The 24,347-nt window shown below is 38.9% G+C and overlaps 1 long non-coding RNA gene across 1 annotated transcript in view; it reads left to right on the forward strand.

Annotated features, from left to right (window-relative positions):
• LOC142081359 (uncharacterized) overlaps positions 1-24,347 on the forward strand; it is a 341,712-nt gene that overhangs the window by 136,688 nt on the left and 180,677 nt on the right. The window lies entirely within an intron of this gene.

Consider the following 24,347-nt stretch of genomic DNA (forward strand, 5'->3'; position numbering starts at 1 on the left):
ATGTAAGGTTGCAGATGCTCTTTACACCATTAATTGTCTTGGGAGAGTTCTTGGCCTGTGCATGTCTAAACAACGCCTCACGATCCAGATCACATTTCTCCTGTCTACTGCTTCTTGAACAGCTCTTGTGAGAAAAGGTGACAAAAGCTAGCCCTGAAATTTGCTCATTGTCCTGGTTTTGGCTGGGATGGAGTTGATTTTCTTCCTATTAACTGGTATAGTGCTGTGTTTTGGATGTAGTGTGAAAATAATGTTGATGACACACTGATGTTTTGGTTGTTGCTAGGTAATGTTTATTCTAGTCAAGGACTTTTCATCTTCCCATGCCCTGCCAGATGTGCAGGGGGCTGGGAGGGAGCGTGGCCAGGATGGCTGGCCCAGCTGGCCAATGGGCTATTCCATACCATATGACATCATGCTCAGCATATAAGGCTGGGTGAAGAAGAAGGAGGGGGGGGGGCGTGGCGTGTTTGGAGTGATGGCGTTTGTCTTCCCAAGTAACCATTACGCGTGATGGAGCCCTGCTTTCCTGGAGATGGCTGAACACCTGCCTGCTGATGGGAAGTAGTGAATGAATTCCTTGTTTTGCTTTGCTTGCGTCTGCGGCTTTTTCTTTCCCTATTAAACTGTCTTTATCTCAACTCATGAGTTTTTCTCACTTTTACCCTTCTGATTCTCTCCCCCATCCCACCCGGCGGGGGGTGAGCGAGCGGCTGCGTGGTATTTGGCTGCTGCCAGGTTAAACCACGACACTCATGTATGTCCATTCTTACAAGGTTCCTCCCTGTAAAAATTCTTTATGGTAAACCCCATAATAATAATCCACTCTGCAGTGCCACTACAATAAGATTAAACATTTCAAATTATTGCTGTAAAATCCCATAGTATTTTGTAAACATGATAAAGTTAAAAAAGATATGTCCTTTGAAAATATATGCACCAACAAAAAGCCATCAGTAATTAATTACCACATAACTGAATCCTGATCTCAGGCCTCTCAACATGAATACAGAGTTGCTTCAATGATGTCAATAACATTTATTCATATTAACACTTCTGTAAATAGAGTCAGTAGTTGGTGTTTCATATTTACAATTTCTATTCACAGATTTATAAAATGCATTTGTTTCATAGTTGCCAGAGTTGTAGAAAATTTTCCAGGTAATATGCAAAGGATAATTAAATTAAATGGTTGAAATGCCATGAATATTTTGAAAGATATATTAAATTTATACTACGCATATATCTTTCAGTTGCATCATCACTGTATTAAATATCTTCATAAATATGAAATACATAATAATAGCTGATCATGATGATAACATTTAATCCTTACTAAAGGACTGACCTTTGCAACCTAAAGGTTGTCTCGGGGATCTGCAGTCAGACTAACCTTGCTCCCCAAATGGTCTCATTGATTTGAATATGGATGAGGTAATCAAATCAAAACAACCTTCTTAATCAACTTTCCATTTTGAAATTTTGCACTGTATTGTAGCTAAAGACAACATTACACCTTAAGAAACACTGCCAGACTCTTCTTTTGGTCAAAGGGCCAAGTAAAACACTAGGATTGAAGACCATGTAGAAGGAACACATGACTCGTTCCAGATATTTAAAGCCTGGGAGAACCCATTAACTTGAATTGTCACAGTAAAAGGGTAAGGGAAAATCTCCAAGGTAGATGGAATCTAAATCATCATAAGAACTTTATAAATAAGGTCAAAACATTGCATGGCCGTCAGATCTTTATAGGAAATAAGTGGAGTTCTTGGCAAATATGTTTTTGTTAGCTAGCACTGCCAAACAAGCTGGTCTTCATTAGCAACTAATCTTGGTTAATTAGATATATGTATATTGAGAGGAAAAAAGATACTATAAAGTTCTATTAAAGAAAAGTGCTATAAAATAAAAAGTAAATAGTCCAATGTTTTCTGTCTATTGTTCATTATGGTGTTTTTTGGTTTTTGTTTGGTTTTTTTGTTGTTGTTGGTTTTTTGGGTTTTTTTTTGAATAATCTAATTGCTCTGGGTCTTTTTTGCCAGAACAATTCCCGGGTAGGAAGGCCTGATTTTCCTCTTGTTTTTACTGCTTTAAACATTCAGAACTGCAAAAATATGCGATGGTTTATTTCAATTAGCTTTAAGGTTCTTTATTCTTCTCAATATGAAAAAGAGACAGTGGATATATTTTTTCCTCCTTTCAGGTGTCATGTATAGCATAATGCTTAAATGGGTAGAAAGTTCTTTGTACAATACTACTAAGCACCTGGAGAGGCAAAGCAGATAATGTAAGTAATGTGCCAGGTGACCTGGGCAAATTTCTAGCCAGATATAATGGAACTATAATAACCTTCAAAGAACTATAACAACCTTCATAGACTGCGCATCAGGATCATGAATTAAAGCATGTCAGTGCGCACTAAGCTTCAGCAGAGAGGACCCTTGAAATGGGATCCTGGCTCTGAGACCTACTGCAGACCTCTAAGTGACTCCAAAGGAGCAGAGATTTCCCTATGGCACAGAAACCACATTCTCACACCATTTTGAGTACCCTAAAAAGAGTGAATAGATATTAAAATAAAAGAACTAGCTGCTTTAAGTTGGCACAAACATATATATTGTATTAAAGTTTTGTCAGGCAAAGTGGGGAAAAAAAGTAGAGAGAGACCCTGAAACCCTGCTTTGGTGACAGAGAGGCTGTGGGAGGAATTTAGGAAATGAAATCCAGGTGGGTGGTCCATAGAGCTCCCAGCTGAGGTTACCTTGCCTTTTGTTGATGGCACGCTTGCAGAGTCCCTAGTGCTTAGCACCCTATTCACAGCCATGTCCACCTGTGATTCAGGGGTGACCTGGACAGGTCCCAGCTATCCCCCCCTCTGATAGAGGAGATACCCATTGAAAGGGTACTGCAGCCCCAGCACCTCTCATTGAAAACCCTGGCAAGCATCAGTGCTCCTGCCTGCTCACATGCCATCAGCCTTGTGGCCAAAAACTTGACCCATGGAACAGGAGACCTCTGTGTACATCTGCCCCAGGAGCTGGAGGGGATGCTACCATTGGAAAGGAGAGATGGAGGAGGCCTTGGGCTTCTGTGTTACAGGGTAAAAGGGGTAACAAAAGAAGCGTCCCCAGTATCTTCTCAAAGAGCAGCCCTTGCTCAGGTAGCCTCCTGCTCCATCTTGGGAAAGCTATGGGGCAGCTCTGAGTTTGCACGTGCCACGTGCCCATTTGTTTCCCAGGGGCGAGCTGTGGGAACTGTGTGTTGCCAGTGACTTCCTAAGAGGCTTACATGCCTTTTGCTGCTTCCTAGGATCTTTCATCTATAGACAGACACCTTTAGGTGTTTTAAAAGTGATGCCCCAAAAGTTGGAAGTACATAAGGTGCTTCCTTGTGTTTCACCCTTAGTCTGTGAGTTAGCAGACTAACTGTGCAGGGAACAGGCATGTTTAGTGAAAAGAGGGTGCAGTTCTGTAAAATATGACTATATACCACAAATGTTTCTAAAACCTTTTAATAACTCGGCATGATTTTTCACATTTCTAATGGCTATCTTTGCCATAGTTTGCATGTAATTCACAGAAACAGAAATCAACAAAGAATGAAAAATGCATGTGACAGATGAAAATTTCCCTCTGGAAAAAAATTCTTTTAGGAAACAGTGCAGCCATTTGAAACTGTGTACACACAGACGCAGAAATGTGCTGCCAGTCATTGAGGATATGCAGTGAGCAACTGGCAAATAGTCAAAGCTGCCTACCAAAGAAAAGCCTTTCTCAGCTTCAACTACATTTCAAATCCAGCCTCATACTAACTTCACACTGAGCCTGGGTTCAGGAAGAGTTGGGGTGTAAACAATATTATTTCAGAGTGTGTGCTTCTTTCTGTAACACTTAAGTGTTTGTGTAGACATAAACTGAGAGTGGTATAGCTTGACCCATTTTGATTTTTTTTGTTTTACTGTGGATGCTAGCATGTGTTTTGATAGCTTCTCTTTCAAGATAAGACTGTTTTATTTCAATTTAGTTGAATGTGGAACTATGAAACAAGAACACTTGGTTGTTTCACTGACTATTACCCCTAGACTTTCAAAAAAAAGAGTCATCGTCGTCATGTCCTTGTCTGTCCCCCACCCCACCCCCGTGCTGCCTCCTATTGCTGTCACCATTTGCCATGGCCATTCATGTCCAAGCAACAGCCAGAAAAAAAAGAAGAGGATGCTTAAGTACTTTATCTGTCACTGGAAAAGCATAAAGGGTGAGACACAGTATATAAACTTCTAGACTGTTTCTCCTCTTGCTTTGTTTTCTGCATGTAGTACCAGGTGATGCATGGCAGCTGCAAGAGAGATCAGTCTCAATGTTTGGGCTTCATCTGAGCTCAGAACTCAAAGTAAAGGTCAGGAGCCATGACCCTAGATAGATTAAACTAAATAGAAAGGTATAAAGAAACCCTGCCATATGAACTGTTAACCTGAGCGGGAAAATCACTTTGCATTCATCTCTGGACAGAGGTTAAACTGAGTTTGGAGACATGGTGCTTAAGCTCCACTCGGTTAATAAGTTAATATGTCTGCAAAACTGATTAAACGAGAAATGATAATATATTCATCTTAGATGTTCTTATTAGACTTTGAAATTAGCACATCCCTAAAACACAGCAGCTCTCACCACTTGTTTTTTTTTATTTCCCTTCAACTGACTCAGTAAGAGTAATTTCTCACTGGGAAGACTTCTTTGCAAATAAAAAGTTAGAATGAGATTACACAAAGCATTAGCATTCACCAAGCCTTGCAACTATTTTTAAGTGGAAAAGAAATCTTATAGCCCCAAGGCTTGATATTTCTTTTTTCTTAAAGATTAAAAAAAATCACTTTTTAAAATTAAAAAAAAAGTTTCATTAGAGACAAAAAAAAAGACAAAAAGAGAAAGACATTGATGGACAGAAAATAGTTATGTTACAGAAAAAGGTTCTGTTTCAGACTTACCCCAGCACTACTTCCTGGGAACCTAACACTATTAACAAATTAGTGAACACTGATTCTGAGTTAAGATATTTGGCTTTTAATAAATTACTCTCCCTACACAGTGTTGCCAGTCTTTTTCATGCTGCTTTGCTGCTTATTATATTATCTTAAATGGTAGTGAGAAGCAGGTTCAGTGTATGTGTTTTAGGTAGAAAACTTCCTGAATAAATTGCTTTATTGCTGTATCAGTAGGTTTTATTTGTGATTAATTATCACAGTAAATATATGTGGAAAATAAATAAACATATGTAGCTTCTACGAGCATATCCTGCATCCTTGATTAATATATTAAGATGCAGGAAAGAGTCTTTCATAGAACATGATGAAGGTTTTTTGCTTGTTTCACAAATTATATTAATTCACTTATTCACAGTACATTTCCTGGGCTGTGAAAATGTGAAAATTATGTGAAATCATGTGATAATCCTGCTGCACAGGACTTTTTGAATGCATTTTCTGAGTTCAGAATTCCTTGTGGCATTCAGTTGTTCTATTAAGCTTGTACTAGTATATAAAATTAGCAATATTTGAAGAAAATGTCTGTGCTTTCCAAATTTCCATGTATTTGTACCGTTACACTCACATTATCATAGAAATAACATGAACTTGTGATCAGTAATAACAATAATATGAATCTTATATTTAGCATATTACACTACAAAACTGAGAGTAGTTTGAAGATGGGGATAATTACGATTTCCCCATTAACATGAAGTAGCAGTAGCAAATGGGAAAAAACCTCACGTCTGTGTCTGGATCTTCCCAAAGTTTTTCATATCAGACAAGATTTCTACTGAAAAAATTGTGTTGTGGGCACCGAGCTTTTTATAGGCACATATATGTATGGCCCAGATTTGGCAGACAACGTTTTTCAGGTTTTGTATGAGATTGTATGGGTTCAAAACCAGAGACATGAGTATTAATAGGAGACACAATCCATTTTATATATCCAAAAGCTGTAGGATGAGACACATATCTGGGATGTAAAAGACTCTGGAACTGTATGTATGGAGGATAGGGAAACTCTTTCCCATCCAACTCTATTTCTCACATCAAGTCCTGAACCCTAACAGACAAGCAATATAATCTGAAGTCAAGAGAATGATATTTCATAGCTACAAAAAATGAAGCGAGATGAACTTGTGTGGAGAAACAATACATTGTCGCAGACCAAGTAGTGGAGTTGGGAAAAATACACACATTTTTGTGGAACAAGCCCTCCCTGCTTTAAAATGTGACACACATGAACGTAATTGTATCTGAACCCAGATAGCTTAATTTCCAAACTAAAATGTTACACACATGTCCAGGCTTTACATTTTTTCATTACTATGCACATGTATGTGTATCATTTGGTTTTCTGGCTAAATCATGGGTCTTGGACTTAGATAATCTGGGTTTTGAATCTTCCTGGCATTTTATCATACTTCTCATTAGAAGACGAGAAGTATGTATAAGTTCCTTCTTTTCCTATTAGCGTTACTTTGCAAATTAAATTCAGAAGGCAATTTCCCCCCCTTATTAGAGCTGCCTTGGCTCCAAGGTTAAAATTCCCGGCTGTTTTGAATTTGGAAGGCTTCCCATGGTAATCATATTCTGTATCAGTGTGGTCTGTATGTTCAGCGTTGCCTTATTTAGATCCATCAGGCAGCACTGACTAGCTGAAACCAGTTTAACTTTCAGCAGGAGAAGAGTAACGGGAGCCCAGCCCCAGTCTTGAATAAACCAGCGGGAACTCAGCAAGAAGCTCTTCCCAGATAAGCAAAAGCACTGTCCTATGGAGAGCTTGTCTCCGCTGAAAGACTGGAGATACATTGTTTTAATGAACTTGCCACAAGCTGTTGAAATCACTTGAGGGAACAGCTTTGGGGTTTATGATTCTCCTAAATCTCTTTGATTTTGGAAATATGGAAAGTTTGATTTGTATCAAGATTATTTCTATTCAGCCCTTATCCCTACCACATGCATGCACTCTGCAGGAGTGGCTTTGTGTGTGTCCATGGGTATTCTCTTAGGAAGACAAGGAGCTTTCAGAATAAGATTTTTTTTTCCTGTTACTGCTTCACTGTAGATATAGAACTAGCTTTGACAGAGCATCATTCACAGCTTATAATTTAAAAAGAGAAAAAAAAAATCACGTAATTTGCCTGGTGACAGGAACATTCAAGTCTGGGCTCTTTTGCTTCAGCTCCAAAGCAAGCTTCTCTCTCTTCCCACAGACCAAGATAATTCTGGTGTAAATTTCCTACCTTTCCTTTCTTTCCACTGTCTACTTACTCTTCAAGACCTCATATCTCTATTACTTCCATGCCCACTTTCCTTCAGTGCAAAGTTCAAGACTGAGGACAGCAGCAAGTGTGAGAGACTGCTGCTGCCTCCTGGCCCACAGCTGTAGGGGAGAGTGGCTTGGCTGACCAGCCAGTCAATATTTTGGATAGCAGTTTATCACCTGAAATTACTAGTACAAAGCTGCCGCTTAGACTTTAATTCTTCCTGAGTGCATTCCTTGTGCATTTAATTCTTTCTTTATTAGTGAAATCAGCATCCTAACTTAAGAAGGATTGTTTTTTGCTTTACACTGCTGATGGAAAAGGTGCTACTTTTGAGAGGTGGGTATACAGGAGGAAGGAATAGACTTGTAATCAGGCTCCTACCACTCAAGGGAGCAGTATCGTAGCTAGCCCTCTCATGGTACCCTTTGTCTGGCCACTGCTGACTGCCTTTACTGCATTAGATAGATATTGGATAGGACAGAAGATTATTTAGTTTTTGCTGCTTGATAGCTATTCTTTGAAAAATGACCTATCCTGAGAATGCTTAGTACAAGAGACACAGCTGAAAATGTACAAATTTAGTATCAAGAAACTATGGATTTCGGAGGTGATTGCAGTCTGATGGATCACTTTACTAGCTCAGCCACTGCATGACATACTATCCTGCTTCTTAAAGAAAAAGGAGAGGGACAAGAAAGAAAAAAATATTCCTTTCTCCTTGCCTGTTGACATGGGGTTCAATATGTAAATGGACCTATCTGCATTTTTTACAACTGTGTCTGCGTCCAGTTTTCTCAACACCTCTCTCTTCATCCTTTTTCTCAGAATGAAAGACAAGTATGAGGTTGGGTTGCAGCTTAGAAAAAAATTAATCTGTTTTGGAGCTTTGTGGTTAAAATCCAAGGTGTCCCATGCAAAAGTTACGAAGGTGTGAGTCATTCAGAGCTGGGACAGAATCTCAGATAAGGCTTCTGCAGTGCAAATAAGTCTGAGGCTGAATTAGATGCTTGCTTCTTATAGAATCATAGAATCATTTAGGTTGGAAAAGACCTTTAAGATCATCGAGTTCAACCGTAAACCTAACACTACCAGGTCCACCACTAAACCATGTCCCTAAATGCTAACCTACACATCTTTTAAATACCTCCAGGGATGGTAACTCAACCAATTCCCTTACACTGTGATACCAAACCCACTTTGCACTTCTGAGGGTCAGACTGCCCAACCCTAATTTGCACAGTTGTATGAGACAAGGCTCTGCCTGCACTGCTGTGTGGTGCCTCTTGCCATGTGGCCCCACTCTGGCACGGCGCTCACGTGCTGGGACTGGCTTTTGCACAGTGTTTGCAACTATTGCTCCTTGCTCCTCAGTGATCCCTGAGAAGAGGTGTTGGCAAATCAGGGAGTACAACTTCACTGATGAGGGAGAAAGTGGCAAAAGTTTCTCTCTCTCCTATGCCCATGGGGGTTTAGTTTTGTACCTAGGAGGATTTGCTAATGTGCATGGTCTTGGTGACTGTGGCTTCGGGGCTGAGGAAACCTGAGCTTCCCCTTTTACTGAAATTATTCTATTTTCCAATGTCATTGAGAAAAATAAAGGTGGAATTATTTCTAAAATCCTTCCCTAGGAAATTCATGGTAGCAGAGAGAAAAGGGAAAGGACAGAGCATCCTGGTTCCTGGCCCATGGACTGTTCCTAACAAAATGGGATGATAAGATCACATTATCTGTTTATACCTATCTATTCATAGATATAATATCTAGCTATAAATATAGGCATTTATATCTGTATCATTTAGCAATATTGTTACGATATAATATAAATTTTATATATATCTCTCACATTATCTATTCATAGGGATCTTTTTGGCCACTTTAAGCCAAATTAGAAATAACAGAAGACTTCTCAAAGACAATAAATTCCATAAAAATAAGTGGCTGAGGAGAAGACAGATTCCCAAATCAGTTTCTGACTGATGGAAAAGTCAGGCAGAAATCAGACTTGCTTGGTTGAAAACAGCTAGCTGGCTCCCTAGCCAGCACATATATAACATATGTATTACACACTGCTTTATCTTGCCTGGTGGGGCTGAAAGGGGCAAGGAGCTTTGGGGACACAGGTGAGAGATAAGGACATAAACCAGCTTTATAAGTGCCACTATTCAGAAAATAACTTATAATTTATAAAAAATCATTCTATAAAATACTGTCTAATTTCTTTCTACAGTGTATCAGTCTCTTGTCTCATAATTCTTGTGTACATAGAGTGGGAAAATCTGAAGTGCCCTCACTGCCCAAAACTCTACACCAGCAATGAAGTGAGGTATGCCTGGACTACCTATGTTCCATACAGTAAAGGGAAACAAAAACTTACCGAAAACCACCAGACTCATGATGATCTAGGGGAAAACGTGGCAATCAGTTTGACACACTAAACAAGTGAGAACAAGGAATTTACCTCTACCCCCATTATTTCTATATCTCCGTGTTGTGACCAGTTACTCAGGCTGTAGCTCTGTATTTCAGGTGCTTTTGCGACCTTCTCTGGAGTCTCCCTCCCTTGACTATATAAGGAACTTTGACTCCTAAGCATAGAAGCCCTCAATCTCAATTTTAAATTAGGGTGAGAATATTTAAAATAGGGTGAGTAATGCCCTTGACTTAATGTAAAGTTGTAAAGTTGTTATATAAATTCCCATGGCAATACAAATTGACCTGACATTTCTAAGATCAGTGAATAAAAACATTTAGCAGTGGGAGCCGGGGAGTCACAAGTGTAGATTTCATGGTCAGAAGTTAGCATCAGCATCTGACAGTGTTCCTGCATCTGTGAAAATTATTGAATAAATGGTTCAATAAGGTCTTACTAGACTTAACCATCATCACTATAACAGATTCATGCTAGCTGAACTATTACAGGGACTTTTGCCTTCAGTCCTGAAGAATTTCTTTCCTGTTCAAGGATAACGTACAATACTGGGAACACTAAAGGAAGATTACTTTGCCATATCTTTTTGCTATTTCTTTTGTACAGATAAGCCAGGTTTCATCTGCCAGAGTTGTCACTCCACCACCTTTTACGAGAGCTACATTCACTATAAAAATGAAAATAAAATAAAAAATGTTGGGGAAAAAAAAGATTGTTGCCAAATACACTATGTACAGGAAAACCTAGACACGTATTATAGGGTGGAAATGAACTTTAAAGTGCGATAGGGATACATGGATATTAGCCCACTTGTACTATGGAAAAAATGGAAGTAGCTGATCATGCCCTAAGCAGGAGATATGAAAACCAGATGTCTCTTAAAACTGAGTGGAAACCCACAGCGTGTGTAGCAAGGGCAACTAGTGAACTATGGAAACAAGAGTCATTGCAAAGCTTAATTAGCTCTGTTATATTTGATCCAGGATAAAACATTCTGGCGATCCTGTGCTGAGGCCTCCGTCTTGTAAAGTAGAATCCCTCCTTGTTATTACTGCAAAGGTCCCCTTTAGGTTCAAAACCACTGGAAACAGAGATCTGAACTCAGCCAAAGAGTTGTACTGAATACGCCAAAAAGGTAAGAAACCTTCAAAAAGGAAAAACTCTCCCAGTCCAGTTGCAGACAACACATTTTGCAAACAATTAGAGATTAAAGTAACAGATGTATAAAAATGCAGGCTGTGCCAACAGAGCAATGAAAGTTTATCAACGTTACCATCCACACGCGATCCTGAACATGTAAGCAGTGATCAGAAAACTCCAACTGGGTGGAAAATAATGTCAAATACACAGCTGTAACCGGTAGCACTGGAATGAACAATAGACTGGTGATGCTGGGATGATGACACTGAGAGGAGAATTGAAAGATGTATTTTTGATACATAAATCCTGAATTACACAGTTAACAGAACATTTTTTTCAGAGAGCTTATGAGAATACTTAGCTACCCTGCTCATCATTTACAATTGAATTTAACCAAATACTTTAATCCCATTTTTCAGAATGGGTTTTCATTATCAAATCTTTAGGTCCTGCTTTATAAATGTAGCTAGAAGTTTCTGGAATACAGGTCACATGTTGTGTTATGCCATACAGTTTTACACCATCATTTAATAGCCCTTCTTCTCTGTGTTATCAGTTATTTAGATGACTTTTTAGCACCCATACAGACAAGTAACTGCAGAGGTTGCAAAGCCAAACATCCTGAGTTAAGGAATAGAGGGTTGCAAACTTGGGCATCCTCCTGTGTATGTCTGCATTTGTGCAGACAAAATGTTTTTTTGTAATATCTTTTCCATAGGACCCTTCCCTCAGCTGCTGCCCAGCGTGGCTGGGTCCCACTTAACAAGCAGCCATTTATTGTTCTCTTTCTGCCTCCTTGTTGGTGTCAAGTCTAATGCTTGAGTTTCTGAATGCTTTTGAAATTCTGCTCTGGAGACAGAATTAATGATTTCTTTTCTTCTTCTCTTTTTTATATTACTCATCACTGAATATCTGAGTGCTTCATGAACAGCAATTACTTTGTTTTCACAAAAATGCTACTCAGAGGGGAGGAATTCTTTTTTTAATATTTTAGAGAAAATAGGCAGTGGGGAATTAATGTCAAAACTACTGACTGGATTATTCATGTCCAGCCTGAGACTGAGAAGACCTTCATTTTTTTCCTTTGCATTATTAACACGGTGTAACACTCTGTAAATTAATTTCTGCAAATCAGAATCAAGCTCTCAGCTGGGGTAACCAGAAAATGAGGAACATACCATTTAATGAAACCTTTTAAAGTCTGGATTAAGTGACTCAACCTGGTACTGCACAAGGATTCCTGGCACCCATAATTATGTCACCTACCTGCAAGAGGGCTGATGTGAGGCAGAGTACAGAGCAGAGCAGATGCTCTCTCCTAAAGGCTCTGGCTCAATTCACCAAGCAGATAGCTGTCACAATTTTAAAACCTTACTATTCACAATTGTTGATTATCGCCCTGCTTCTGGGTGGTACCACCAGAACTGGCAGACTAGGTTTTATAATAGTGCTTCAGCTTCCTCTCATCTTCCTCATTCTACCAGGCTGACATGTTTGCACAAATCCACCTTGTTTGGCCCAATCAGTCTGAATTAGCATTCTAAAAATGTGTTGATAAACTTGTAAGTTTGACTTATAAGTTTAATTAAGAAAAAGATATTCTGAACTACTGAATAATAATAATAAAAAAACCCAACACCCTCCCCCGCCCCCCTAATCAATGCCTTATGGTTGCATTCCACTGTTGATAGCTGGTTTCCAAGAGGTTTCCAAGAATATTTTACAAAAATGCTAAATTTCAAATGCTTATATATAGAACTCAGCATTATAATCATAGAATAAGCATTGTCAGACACACAGTATAGAATTAAAATGATACATTTAAATTATTTAAATTCTGGCATTATTCCTTTACTTATGTATATTGCTGTAATATTCTTAACAGTGACTCCAGCTATACAGCCTTTGGTTTGTTTCAAGTTTGTCAGCCAAGTAAGTTGGGATGGCTGTATCCACCCTGCAGTTTGGAAGCAGAGAGCTGGGGCTAACGTGCTTGAGTTTTTAAAACATAACCCGATCTTGTTTCCAAATTCAGATATACCTGTCTGGTCCATGCCTGATGAGATAACTTTCTACTGCTGCCAAGTGATCGTTTTGGTAGGGTACACACCGGAGCTGTCCTTTCCAACAACAAGCAATAACCTTGGTATTTGTTTCCCCAAAGCCACGGTAAGACCCTGCCTGGGGTGCAGAGCCAGCTCACAGAGAGATTCCCTAGCAAAAAGAGGGCTTTATGTCTGCCATGGTAGTGAAAAAATAATCGGCATAGGGACGTTCAAGGCTGAGGTGTGATACAATGCTAAGGCATGGGATGCTTTGGGAGGATGGCAGTTTGCAGGACACAGTGCCCCTCAGCACTGTGCTCCTCTTACGCTCTGACGGGAGGCAGAATGGGAAGTACCAATGACACCAGTATTTGGACAGTACTGGTATCATGTGTACTGTCTCTGCATGCTCCAGCTTCCCTCTCCAGCCATTTGGTCACTCCCTGGCTGTAGCGGTGATGCTTCAGTCACTCCCAATAGAAGGAGCTGCTAAAATTACACCTCCAACAAGCTCCATTCCTGGCTGCCGCTGTCTCTGTCATGACAAATGCATTATGCTTGTCCTGCAGAAGCAGATGTACCTGCAGAAAAAAAACTTCACCTAAGACTAATGTCTGGAAATCTCTTCTCTCTTGCCAGTGGATGGGAGTCTCCTATCCTTAGTTCTATACTCTGTTGTTATGCTACTGACTTCTGCACTATCAAGTTCCTATTGGTAATGCACCTTTGGGTCAATACTCCAAACCTTTGTGAACAGAACATCAATCACAAATTCATAAGGTGTGGGGAAGGTAATTTCCTCCATTCCCTTTTTATTTTTTTCTTCTACAATGATAGGAACTTGAAAAATAAAAGAGAAAATAACGTTCTTCAGCACAGCTGAAAAAGATGCTTTTTCAGGCATGAACTTTTTTGGGTCACTCAGACACCAAAAAAAAAAAAAAAAATCACTATTTATAGCCTTTAAGAAGTTACTGGGTATTATGGTCTGCAAAAGGGCACATGTGTAACCTGGTAACCGTTACTTTACCACTATTTGCCCAGCATATCACAGATGAACTGTAATGAAATCATTACACAGATGATAATCTAGTTTTGCCTATGAAATGAAATGTACCCTGCCCCAATTGTGATAACATTACCCTTTATACCAAGCGACAGTTTCAGTCAGTGCACATAATACATGAGTCCATGAACTTTTTAAAGCCTACTGTGGTGTGCATTATGTTTGATATGAGAAGACTTTTTGAGGGTAAAGAAATGCCACGTTGAGTATGCAATAATTGTACTGATATACCATAGTAAAAAGCACTATGGTGATTACATTGAGCTTTTCACTACAATTCCCTCTTCAGAAATACTTGCAATGGTCTGAAAACAATCCTAAAACATCAAGAAAGTTCCATGGCTATTGCAACCAAAGATGTTACAAATGTCGTCCACTCAATTTTAAGATAATGAAAATAAAAGACAGAAGGGAAAGGATTATTCTACACAGCTGTGGGAAGAGTTGTTGGATAAAAAATAATTTACTGGGTAGTTGCTCTTGGAGCAGGTGGCAAAGTACTGCATAGACACAATTCAGACTTTCAAGAAAACTGTTCACAAAGAAGTTCAAGAAGACTCTGTTTTCTGTTAAAGCGATTTCCTTGTGTTCTGTACGTCACATGGCTGTTTTGAAAACTAAGGAGTTAATGATTATAGTTTGCAGTTAAATCAGTTAATTATTAATTAATGTCATGTTTGAAAATTGCTTTAGAAATATAACATCATGAGTTCCAAATGTTATCTTCATCTATAACAATATTTCAACAGTAAAGCATTCATTTATTCTCACTGAACTGAGAAAATGCATATACCAACAGTTTGCTAGACATTTGTGCATACCTAAAAAACCACCTAATTTGAGCTGTTGCTTTTCTCTCTGTATTATGAGCAGAACTATCCCTCCAGCCAAAGAAATCTCAATCCTTTAAAGAAAGAAAAGAGAAAGGAAAGACAATTTTCAAAACTCTCTTCGACAGACCAACAGTTTAACCGAGAAGATGAAAGGCTTGAGTACATATAAGGTGCACAGCTATTATGTATCCTATAAACACCTAAGGGAAGTGAATAAGGGAGGGAGGCTTCTAAAAGTCTGACATGTAAATCTGTGGCTTGTCACCTTTGCATTTTGTCTGATCTTAGCTACTACTGTTAAACACAAGGCTGCTGAAATAATTAGTCCTCAGGCTAGAATTCTATACACAGTTAGAAAACCTTAAATTGCATCTAGAAATGCGTAATTAGTTTATAGTTAATAAATACATTAATATATGATTAATAATTAATAAAATAAAAATCAATGGAGATAACTAATGCATGAACCAGGAAAAAACTGAAACATAACTGCCATGTCGTGTCATAAATGGGTTTGTTTTCCAGTAGTGCTGACTAATAAAACCAATATGTTCATTGTATATGGAAACATGTGGAAAAACCTGGCTTCAGATGTACTTCTTTGTTCCCTAGCTAATTGTATGGAATTATTTTTGTGGAATGATGCAAAAAAATCCAAGTTTTTTGTAATGCTCATTAAGAAGAGCATTCTCCACACCAGAGAGAAACACATTCTCTATGCTCTGGCAGAACACAGACACGTGGTTTTAAAAACACTTAAAGACATCGATGAATTTACAGAACTACTTTTTCAGAACTGTAGAAAAGACATCCTATTTAGGATCAGCGTGGTGAGATTGCTGATGCTAAAAGTTGTCCCTTGTGCAGGGGATCTTGGTACAACTGTGGCTGGCAGCTTGCTGCTCTGCCTGTGTCAGCCAGTGCCACGGGAATAGCCTTCGTGTCAGGTAACAGCAGAAACATTTGCGGTGTGCCTGGAGTCCTAGAGAGTAAGGCAGGCTGTATTCAAGCCCAAAATAAATTGCTTTTGTTAAACACAGTATACATTCGACTACGCCATTTTGAGAGGGAAAATAAATGACTGTGGCTGCTTCTCCAGCTGAGCTTGAGAGCCTTCAGCAGTTTGCCTTCATTCTGTGAGCGCTGGCGATCACTATGTACAGACAATTTTGAGTTAAGGAACAATAGGACAAAAGCTCAGTGAGTGCTGACGGATTTTCCTCAGCGTAATGGCTAGTTGGGGAAATGTTTGTACAAACAGAGGTGTGGACAGGAAACAGTAGTGCTAATTCATATCACCTTGACTCTAGCTGACTTCGTCCCCGAGGTGAGGGAGGCTGCATGCAGCCTGGACCCTTTCTCCTCCTCGCAGACCTGCACCTCGCCTTCACGTCCCGCTGGCTGCCAGGACAGCCGGCAGCTGCGGCAGCATCCGTCCCCCAGCGTTCTCTGAAGCAGGAGGCAGCTCAGTGCTGGAAGCAAGGGATGTAAGCCTCAGCATTTCAGACTGCCAGAGGAGTGGGAAATGTCCCACATGGCAGTGCTTACATGCAAGGCAAAGCAGAAAGCAGCTTAACTCAGTTCTTTTATAAATGATGTGGGTCTGTGCTTTTGAAAAAAAGCCTTTATCTTTCTAATATACCCCACTCTTTTGAGTGTTTTCCATTCATCACCCCTTGCCAGTTTTCAGTCTTGAGCTCTTTGCTAGCTGTCTGACAGTAATGTCAATGGTAGTCCCCTGCAGAGAGATGCAGAGCCATTTTGTCCGACTTGCTTTGAAATCGGTTCCTGTTACCTCAAAACCAGCAGTAGCAAAGAGCTTGACATAACCTGGCCCAGCGAGGAAAAAAATATGGTTTTGCAAGGAGAAACTGGAAGAATAGCCATGCACAGGAGAAACATTATGCTCTGGTTTCTGTTACTTTGAGGGTGTTTTTATTAACATTAAAAGGCAAGCTCCAGAAAGGAGATAAGTTTACGCAATATAGAATATGTGCAGATTCTGACTACATGATGGAAACAACACCTGCTAAAAACTTTAAAACTTGCATATATTTTCCATGCAAAACAGCACACTTACTTTACTCCTTCATCCCAACTATTACATACATCTCTTGCTCTTCATTGTATTCTGTGAATGAGGATTAAATGCACAGGTTGCCAATGGAAAATGCAGTCTCCACGTGTCTCCTATGTAAACACGAACTTTTAGCATTTACCTTGAGTAATTCTAGAATAAAATGCATTTCAAATAAACACCATTTGAGGACAAATTTCTCTGAGGCTTGTATAAAGCTGGAGTCGTTCCATTTTATACACCATCATTATGAACAAGTAATTAGTTCTGAGTGACTGCATTTGCTGATTACAAAATCTTATGTGAACAAACATCCACCCTCTCTTTCTAGACCCCACTGTGGGACGTATAAAGCTTTCTTGTCTCTGAGCATGTTATGATGTCAGAACTGACACCTCACCTACTGAGAATAATCTCCTCATTCAACCAGGAAAAGAGAAAATAAATGGGATATGTGGATTAAAACCCAAGAGCACACAGGCTGGAATCGCCAGGACTGATGCAGATAGCTGTTCAAATGAAGACTCCCTTGTGCTGCATAATATTACACACCCTTTTCTCCTTCACATGGATTGCCCAAATTATGCGCCAGTGTGAGCGCAGAGATAGGCTGCTCCTTTATTTCTAGCAGAAAGGTGAGAACTGGGCAGTTACTTGACAGCAGACCTGATATGGCACTAGCAATAACCTGCACTGGCACAGCCTATTTCTGCCTGGGCATAGGTGAATAGCCTGGGTACCAAAATGTGAGTGTGCTTTGCCATTTCGGCAACCATCAATTAGTTTTCATGGAAATACCATAATTTCTTGTCAATAGCACCTTCTGTTCTTTCACCTTTAAAACTGGAGCTGGACTGTTTTAAAGCTGGACTTAGCCCTCTTCAAAACCGTAAAATGCTGTAAATATCAGGAAAGGCCACGTGGAGAGCAGCAGACACGTAGTTGCAGCTCTCAGGAGGGAGAGTTGGTCTTTAAAATGAGGCATTGTCTTCAGTTCAGCTTGTCCCATTCACTTAGTCTCAACCTTGCCCCCTTTTTAGTTGCAGTTCACAGGCTATAATTAAAGGGTGTGTGGAAAGCAAATCTGCAGCCTACAAAGATACTTAAATCATATAAAAATCCTGACCCGTTGGTAATCACAGAAAGCCTTAAAGATATTTCATATTGGAGAAACTTTTCAAATATGTTATCATGGGTGGTTTACTCCATCTCTGTGAACATGCTGTGAACTCATAAACGCAAATGCAATGTGCACTTGTGGTTTCCTTGCACTTCCATTAGTGAATAGGATTCATGTAAATATATGCAAGAGGCAAATTTGACCTAGATTGTTGCCTTGCATACCTCTGAAAAGACTTCCTTCTCATGTTTGCACAGACGAACTACCTATTAATTTAGCAATATAAAGACTACATGTAGAAAAGAATAGAATTGTATTTCAACTTAGACCCGTGGGGAATGTTCCCAAACTCACATTTGATACAGATTCAGATGTAACTGCCAATGCTGCGCCTATTCCTCTTCGGCCACAACAACAAAATGGCTGAGGAACTCACAGGGAATTTATTATTATTTCACTGAAGGTTACTTGGAGGACAAATAAAGATGCTATCAGAATTAAAAACTACAAATAAAAGAAGAGCTAAAGATAATATACTATGTAGACTCCTTAGTACAATTAAAAACTAATACTCTGTAATTTAAGTATTTTTCAAGGTTTGCTGACTCTTTATTCCCTGAAGAAGAAAGAGAGTGATTGTTTGAATTCAGACTATTATGCATCTGATCAAGTACATTGACGCTGACCAACTGAAGTTTGTTTAGCTTGTTCTTATATTCAGGTCTCTTGTGTGGTTGGGGCAGTGGGGCCATTAGCATTTTGTGATAAACAGCAGCATGTCTGCGAGGCTGTGGAAACATGATCAAATGCTAGCTGCTACAACTCAGTTATATTAAATTGTGTGTTCATGACCTAAGATTTAGACCTATAAAAATGTGTTACTGGTTTGGCTAAATTTCACCAAGTGATAAGAGGTTTAGTTATTTCAAGAGTTTTGCGTAGTATTTCCATGACATGAGAAATTTGCTTGTTTTAACAAGGATGAGGTTTATTCCGAACACGGTGCGTATGGAAGGTAGCCAGTCTGTATGTAACGAAAACACAAGGATCTGTGACACGTTTTGACAGAAGATAATGATTTTATCACGGATGCCTAGAAAAACTCTATCTGTAAGTATTATACATATATAAAGATATATATATAAAAATACATATGTGACTGTTCTTAAAAAAAAAGGCATAAACAATGTAAACACCCTTTGGCTGTGGATCACCTGATAAGGTATTTCTAATCCCTTTGCTTTCCTCTCTTTTTTTTTTCCAGTCCCAACATATCAGGTCACTTCTCTAGGAAGCTGGAAGGGCACAGACAGTGAAGTCCTTTGGTAGGTAAAGAACTCTCAGCCCAAAGTGCTTATCCAGGTTTGCCTTGTGTTGCATGGTAATACTATTTCCCTGAAACAGAAATGCAATATTGAAAAAGGCAAGAGTGAAAAACAAACCACTTCCAGTCTTGTTTGGGACTGTGACTGCACATTAGCGTGGCTGGAGTTAGGATTCTGGGCTGGACTTAAATACCGTGGTAATGGGCAAAGGGAAAACATGGAGATCTTGGTCATCAACAGCTTGCTGTTTCTGTTTGTTTGTTTGCTTTTGTAAAATTTTCTCTTGAAAACCTGTTCAAAACCATTAACAGCAATGAGACTGAATGGTTTTCACTAAGGGCATAATTTGAATACCATGGGTTTATTCAGATGTAGCAGTGGCCTAATTTGTTTGGAGACCCTTTATTGTTAGTGATGCAAGAAAAGAAAAGAGCTCAGAGCACACACTGAGTCTATTGGTGGCAGCTAAGAAAAGAAAATCTTATTGCTTATAAACAGAACATATGTGCCATGGAATCACTGAGAGAAAGTAAACACGGAATCCTATGGTGTTTTTTAATAAAGGGTTTCATTTCAAAGAAGAATTACGCTTTAAACTGTATTTTGTCTCTTAGAAGATACAAACATCTTAAATATGTGTTGACAGATCTGCACACAAAAACCCTGTTGCATTTGGACCAAGCCCACAAAGATTCATATAGTTCTAACCAATCCTAATATCTTTGATACAGTACGGCTATGGTATGAGAATCACATAAAACAGTAGGTGCAATAGCAATCCTGTTTTACCAATAAATGTGAAAAGAAAGCCAACAACAGTTAAACTCCTTTATAAAACCAAATGGCAGAAATAATAGCAGCCTCCGTAAAAACAATAGGCATACATCTTCATCTGGAACCAAAAGATATGCAAATCCCGTGTGGATGTAAGACTTTTGCTGAGTTCTAGCTAAGGATATGTAATAGAGGTCAGCAGTTTGAAGACAAGGTTGTTTAAGATGAATATAGAACCAATATTTCTACTCTTAAAAACAATTTCCCTCTGTTCAGCATAAAACTTCTGTTCATCCTGCAGGAAAAGTTTTGGTAGTTGCAAGAAAAGCAAACATAAGTTTCAAAATGTTTCTAAGGAAATGCTCTTTACATACCGCAATACAGTGTCGGATCACTCACCTGGGATGTACAAGAGCTGGGCTTTAGTTCTGCATGTATTTGTGCAGAATGCAGAAAAGCCAACCTTGTCTCCTTGTCTGGACTATTAGGTGAGACAATCTCTCACACTATTTTGCTCAGTGTCAGAAAATCTTTACTGAAAAAAACAAAAAGAAGAAGAAAAAAAATCAACTGAAAGGACTGAGTATCTCACGGTGAACCACCTCAGGCAGCTAAAAATAATTTTTTTTCCTGAGTTTTTTTTCCCTTCTCTGAGGTTTAAGTTCAGATTTGCTTTCTCTCTGATTCAAAGGAGGCATCTGACTTAGGCTTTCCATCTTTTGACTGAAATGTGAAACTTCCTCCAGAGTCCTGGGTACTCTAATTCCTTCCAAGTACAGCTATCCCACCTTCTTGGTCTGTATCCTCCAATTCAGTGAGCCAGAGGGTCAAAATCACCTTTTAGCTTGGAGGCTGGAGCTTCCTGAAGCGCAACATATGGGTTGGGTTCCTCTGCTACTGACTGTTTAAGTACAAAGGTGCAGTGCAACAGCATCGCAGGGTGAATTGGGAGTGCTGCCCTACCCGTAGGCCTGGTGTTCAAGTGCCCTTCACTGAGGTCAGGTGGTTTTGACTTCCCCAGCAGAGGACAGGAGTCTCCGGGTCCGACGTCTCTCCTGAGAGCTCTAAGCACCGGCACGCTGTATAAAAGAGATTGACACACTTCCTATTATCCGAGACCTTCTCCAGCTGAAAACTATTCAGTCAGGTGGATCTGAAGTCAGGATCCCTTTTCTTGGCTGCCAAACCAATGTTTTTCAATGAGTTTCCTCATTTTTCTGAGTTTCCTCATTTTTCAGTGAATTTACAGAAATATCTCTCAGAATAGAGATAACCTTGACCTTTCAGTCTCTCATTTTCCAAAGAGCTTCTGAAGTAGACCAGGCAGGGACCTCTACGCCAGGGGAATGAACTATAGTTGCCATATTATGTCTTGCAAAAAGAAAGATCATTTAGGTCAGAGGAGCTTTCGTGCTTTTAGGGATCAAATCACAATGCAGTAGCCAGAGAGCACAAAGGCTAAACTAAGCCACCTTCCACACCTGTGCTGAGCTTCTGGCTCACTCCTGAGGACCTGCCCTGTGGGCTATATGGGCTGTGGGTGATGTAAATGCATTCCACTTCAAGATAAGGACAAGGAGAAGAGTGATGCCATGCAATGCTTTCCTAGACCCGTTTCAATATACAAAAATAAAATATATTTTTAAAATGGCAAATTAAATGAGATACAATGAAGACTGATGTGGTTTTCTCCTAAAGACAAAGAAACGTGAGAGCAAAGTCTCAGTAAGCTGGAACTGATTCTTATTTAACACAGCTGTTTAAACAGCTAACTTTGTTGAATATGGCACTAACAAAGTTTTCACATTTTGATATGGAAAAACTGCTCTAAATTGGCTTATTTTATATGAGAAACGTTTTTGCTTAGGTAGATATAAGAGTTTAATTTCTTGTTTTGTTGTAGAAATATAGCAAAACCTTAATAAAAAAAAAATGTACAGTTGCAACTAATGACTTACTATTTCAATTTGAGGACTTAAATTGCAAATATGTAAGCAGTGGCAATGGCTCTCACTACCATAAAACATCAATTTGAAATGGTCCCATTAGCAAGTAGGATGTCCAGTTGGAAGTGTTTACAAGTTTGGACCTTAAAATAGAAACTATAATTAGCAGGCTATGTACTCTTGGCTGAACATCTGTAAATATTCTTTAATGACACCAAAAATACAAGAAAAATTACTAATGTGAGAGCTATTCAGCTTAAATCAAGTGCACTCCTTATTTTATTCAGAGATCAACTGCTCTACTAATGCAAAACTTCATGCAAATCAGGCATAATATATTGGGTTTTTTTTCCCCGTTACATTGTAAAGGAGCAATGCAGCAAAGCAAGCATTTTCCTACTTTTAGTAGTGTTGCATCTCTCCATAAACAGGGACCCGGTCTGGGTTATATTTGTAAATGACGCTAAAGCAAGGAGAGCTTAGAGTACTATATTATACCCTGATAATTTCTTAGGCACAGATTTTGAATGGGGCTGTGTTGACATAAGGAGCAAGAGACTTAGGAAATCATCACTAAGAGGCGGCCTCTATGTTTCTTTCTGGTTTAACCATCTAGAAACATTGACCAAGTTGCATTACGAACCTAGGGGTTGGCTCATACCCGTGGCTCTTTCTTGCTCGGAGAGCGAATACCAGGAGCCCGGAGCCCAACTCTTACAGGTCAATACCAGATGCAGAAGGCGCCATGAAGGACCGGGAATGTATCTGGGTCCTGCTTTCCTCATGCTCAGACTCAGACCCAAATTGCAGTGCCCGGGATTGCCAGATCCATTGCCTTCTTTCAAATCCTCACACCATCCCATGTAACTATTTTACAGCCATATTGTCCTGTCTCGGAAAGCTCCGGCACCAGCATCACATTTGAGGCCATTCTGAATTAGTGCCTTGTCTGCTGTTAATGGGGATATTAGCCTTTGGTCTGAATAATTAGCAAAAGATCATTTCCTTTCTAGTTTTGTGTTGATTATGTAACTGAACCCTATGTGTAATTGAAACCATCAAGCCTTTCCATAATTAAAGCATAAAGTGATTTTTCCTGTGCTTTTCAAATATAGTGTGAATTTGAAACCATTACAGAAGGACCATCTTCTGCATCTCATATGGTGTGTAACTCGGGCTGTTATAATAGAAAAGCAACATTATTGCCTTTTTTATTTTGCAAATAGGATATTTTTTCCTTCTGTTACTTATAATTGCTTCTAATACTTATTATAGAAAGATGCAATAAAGGAGAATCTCTTTGTAATTACTCAAACAGCAGACTAATTTTCTAATTAACAACAAAAAGTCATGATATCATAATTGCTTCATTTCCATAGCACATAAGTTACACACAAAAAGAAGTCCTGATGATATAATTGCTTCACATATATTTTATAGCTCCATGAATGAATTTCTCTTCCACTCTCAATTAAAAAAAAGTTGTTCTATATAATTAGAAGTTATTTCCTTCTTCCCTTTTCATATTCATGTAATTAGAAAACAGAAAAGAATATATTTTTGAAAGCAGGATATAATAAAAAATACACTCTCCTTGCATTCTTATGCTTATACACAGCAAAAAATATATCTCAAGTTGGAAACTCTTCAAATAAAACACTCAAGTTATTAAAAAAATAATTAAGAATCTAATGTAGTTAAGGGTACTTAATTTTTATGACATTTTACCAGTATTTTTATTAAATTGGAAATTTTAACAAGAAGTGTGTTTTTGCTTCAGATTTTATTTATATACAAGAACACACACATATATCATTCACCTACAAGCACACAAAGTTTAACTAATAACACGGAAAACAGAAAAATATATTGTTTTCTAGGTAACTTTTCATATATTTGTCGTTTTAAAATTTCTTAAAAATCCAAAATATATTTATGATGTTAAAACTACATTGTCTTCCTTTTGCCTAATGTCTCCCAGGGGAAATACATCTATTTTCCTCATGAGTAGGAATTGCATGTAGTATTCTCAAGGAGACACAAATGAACTTTCATTACTAAGCTCAAGTTTTGCATAATTTCCGAGATACAGAAGAGAAGTCCTAAAGGGCAGCTGTTTTCCTAGAGAAAAGGTCTCATATGGACAATCTGGGTGCAGACCACAGCACTGGTTATTTTGAAGACACTGCAAATAGTATGTCTGCATCGAGCCTGTACGTAATGCCTGTTAGCTGGGATGAATGCAGCCTTTGCTACCTGTTTTACTGCACAGCTGGTGCTCCCTCAGGGCGGGC

The sequence above is a fragment of the Calonectris borealis genome, chromosome 3, assembly GCF_964195595.1.
Source record: "Calonectris borealis chromosome 3, bCalBor7.hap1.2, whole genome shotgun sequence".
Taxonomy (NCBI): Eukaryota; Metazoa; Chordata; class Aves; order Procellariiformes; family Procellariidae; genus Calonectris; species Calonectris borealis.